At 43.1% G+C, this 3,729-nt stretch overlaps 1 pseudogene; it reads left to right on the top strand.

Moving 5' to 3' along the window:
• The first annotated feature begins 333 nt into the window (after positions 1 to 333).
• Positions 334 to 3,729, top strand: part of LOC138015362 (deleted in lung and esophageal cancer protein 1-like) — a 23,910-nt pseudogene continuing 20,514 nt past the window's right edge.

Genomic DNA, 3,729 nt, shown 5'->3' on the forward strand with positions numbered 1-3,729 from the left:
CAGCTTAATTTCTTGTAATTGGTCATCGGGCTCCTGTGGGAGTCTCATTCGCGGGAAATTCAATCTAAAAACAAATCGGTCTGTGAAAACGCCGTTACACGAACAATGTAGAGTTGTAGGCTCCGGGTCATGGGTTCCTGAAAGAACCTATTTGAATTACATCAATCATAGCCGGCTGAAAGTGGGCTGTCGCGCCAGAAAAATCAGTTTTCGGATTCTTCGTTTCTTTGGGAACGAAGTTTCCCGTGTGATCTGAGATCATAAATTCAATCTTAAATTCTCCCAAATTAATGGCCTCCCTCCCAAGAATCTTCCATAGCTCAGGGGTAAAGAATGCGAGCTAGTAACCGGAAGGTAATAGCTCCCGGGTTTTTCTCTAGGATCTCCGAATCACCATTTATAAATACGTCTCTTTATTCCCCGTTTATATTCGGCGGCTCTCTGCATAAAAATTTTATTTCTAAATGTCTAAATTTTTCTAGGGACCAGAAGTTGTGTTCACACGTCCAGACCTGAATTTTGATCTCGTTCGCTTCCGGGAGGAACATGCAGGAGATCACATCACCCTAAAGAACATCTCCAGTATTCCAGCGGAGTGGAGCCTGAAGGAATGCGTGGAGTGCCTTGAGGTTTGTCTTCTGACCCTGGATAGAAAGACACGGTATTGGCCTTTGGACTCGCCCTTGAAACGAGACGAGTTTGAAGCCAAGTCCAGAGGCTAACTAAGTCAACTGCGGCTCCATATTCTTCCGCCACTTTTGTTTTTGCTGTTGATATTGTAGAGCAGCAAAGGGTCAGATTAAAATTAAAACACAACATTATCAGGTCGCCATTGCAACTTACTTCGACCGCAAGTTATATTTGCTTTTTGATTTGAGAAAGATGATCGCAGAAATTTGAGTAGCCAGTTTCATAAAAAGAGAGCGCGAGGCCTAGGAAGTAACAGGGCGAAGACTGAGGAAAGACCGGATCTTGAGTGCTGTCTTGCCTCCTGTTCCCACTCCTTCCCGTCCCTTTTTTTCCGCGCTTTGAGATTTCGCCCTCCTCCACCATCGGAGAGCCTGGAACAAGCTATAAAGTTAAGAATTTACAACAATGGAGGCTTGGAATTCTGAGTTCGAAACCAGCAGAACAAAATAAATTATGTCTAGAATATTTATAAAATGTCCGCAGTATCCTTTGCTATATTGGCGTAGAAAATAATTGGGCTGCTTGTTTGTAGAATGTACCAGGCCATTTCCGAGTTGCTGTTTGCCTCTGGTTTAAAACGAGTCTTGGTGCTCAACCTTTCAAATGATAATGACTTTGATTTGCGTTATATATTCACTACTCGTTCCCGGAATGGATGTGCACCAGGAATCGCTTTGAAACTGAGGCAAACAGCAACTCGGAAATAAGCTATTGGCAGCTCAAGGATCTAACTTGTGTTGACTCGAGCAGCTGTAGTTGAAAGTATTCACTTTGTGTTTTATTTCCCAGCAGCCAGAGGATGTTGCATCCCACTCTGAGTTTACATTCACTCCAGATTGCGGAGTACTTGGTCCGCAAGAGACTAAGCAAGTTGAAGTATTATTTAGAGCATTGATGGCCCGCGAAGAGTGAGAACCGCGCTGCAGTGCATTGTGAAGAATGGTAAAACAAGGTATAGAATTGATTTTTCTCTCTACTACAGATGTGTTTTTTCTTTAAGCTCTATGCAATCTTTCCTCACTTGTATTTCGTTGGACGCTTTCGATGGATGCGGGTGATGGTCGCGGTCGATGGTCGTGGTCCACGGTCGCGGTTCGTGGGCGCGGTCGAGGTAGCAGCAATAGAAGAGTTTTTTAGATTTTTATGAAACGGGCCACGGGAGCCCATTTTGTGAAAAGCCCAAACGTTTTTCGAAGCCAAAGAGATGTTAATTTTATCTTTAGCAGATGAAAAAGAAAAAATCATTGCAGAATTTCATGGCCTTAAAACGTCGTCCACTGAAATATCGCCACGGGACGGCAACCGGAAGTGAGCTGTTTTCCCTTTTGACTTGTCTTCAGACAGCTACATTTATATCGCCAAGTGTCTTTTCACTTTTAGAGATGATTAGTATAAAACTCTTGGGGACACCACTGTCCTGGGACGCAAAATGTTCCCTTCCGGTTGCCGTCTGCGTCTCAAAAACACGCGTGCTTAAGCTCCCTAATGTGGGCGACGTATCCTAAAAACAAATTATACGACCTGTATTTTGATGGTTGTGGTCGATGGACGCGGCCGATGGACAAGAGCGATGGACGCGGTCCATGGCCGCGGACGAACTATCCCAAAAATAAATTGGGCATGTGAGAATGAAAGGTTCATGTATATCAAAACCACAAATTTTGGTGATTTTACGTCGTTGTTATGCAGAGTACAATGTACTGCAAAAAAATGCGCTAAAACGCGTGCTGCTCGTACCGTTGTTGTTGCTTCTGAAACTCCCTTATGGCGTCGTGACAACACCGAAGCGTAATTTGTCTTTATGATTGTTTTTTACTTCAATAAATTGAGGTTGTACTTTCAGGGTTTTGCTTGAGCTCTCTAATAACTCAATTATGTCCCACCCACCAGCTGACATTGATTGTTGTTTTTTTCTTCCCTGTAGCTACTTATCAGTGTTTTGTGAGGTACAGAGGCCACTGGTTTGCCTGTTGTCTTGCGACATGTACATTGAGAAGGTGTATCTAGCTGTTCCTGTCAACCGAGAAGTGGTTCTTTACAATCAGTCACTGATTAGAGCTCACTTTAAGTGGAAACAGGTGAAGCGTGTTTCTTGCAACTCTTTCAACCACAGGCCTTTACGTGCGTCTGTTATTGTTTTCATGAATAAACAGTTGCCGAGTACGGTCTCCTGTGGACTTGAATTGAATTGAATTTCTACGTATCATTTTGAGTTGCACGAAGTCAGTTGAGTTCGACTTTAATGAAAGTTCTAACATCCAATCTCCGAACTGGTAGCGGAAACCATGAGAGATTCCATTGCCTTCCTCATTGATCTTTAATTTTTTGTGTGTTTTCATTGATCACCAGTTGCTTGAAGGAGACTATATTCTCACGTTTGAGCCCAATCAAGGGTACCTGGATCCGAGAAAAGAGATGTCAATCAAGCTGACATTTACAGGCCACAAAAAGGTAACACGAGCGTTGCTCTACTCTTCGCTTACGAGGACTATAATCCGCAGACCTTGTCTCAAAACCCTTCAATGTTTATAACCCTGTGGGGCTTGAAAGATGCCAAACAATATTTTCAAAGAGTGCGGCATGGAGTTCCCGCTGTCCTGCGTACTGTAGCATTGTGGGGAGGGGATATGCTCCGAGTTACTAGCCTTAACAACTGACCTACTCTGTAATCCGAGAGTAAATGAAGATATGACAAATGAGGATGAAGACATGTTATAAAGTGTTGGCTCCACTACTTGCTGTAAGGGGAATGCTGCCGCTGTTTCGACTCTTAGCCTTGTGTCATTTGTCTTGCCGAGATTTTGTTCCAACACTTTGAAGTACATGGGACATTGAGGCTTAGAGGAATGCTTCTTTTCATTTATCTACCTATGTTAAGAACTTATTGTCCCGTTAAACATTGAACTTAATGAAATATTGGGCAGGGCTGGATAAGACTACATTCACACGGTACCAGACGAATTTTCTACCGGTTGAAAAAATTGATGGGACATTTTGTTCGCACAGAACCGTGTGATATAAGTATCAATATTTACCCTC

Source organism: Montipora capricornis, chromosome 1 (genome assembly GCF_036669925.1).
Source record: "Montipora capricornis isolate CH-2021 chromosome 1, ASM3666992v2, whole genome shotgun sequence".
In the NCBI taxonomy this organism is placed as follows: Eukaryota; Metazoa; Cnidaria; class Anthozoa; order Scleractinia; family Acroporidae; genus Montipora; species Montipora capricornis.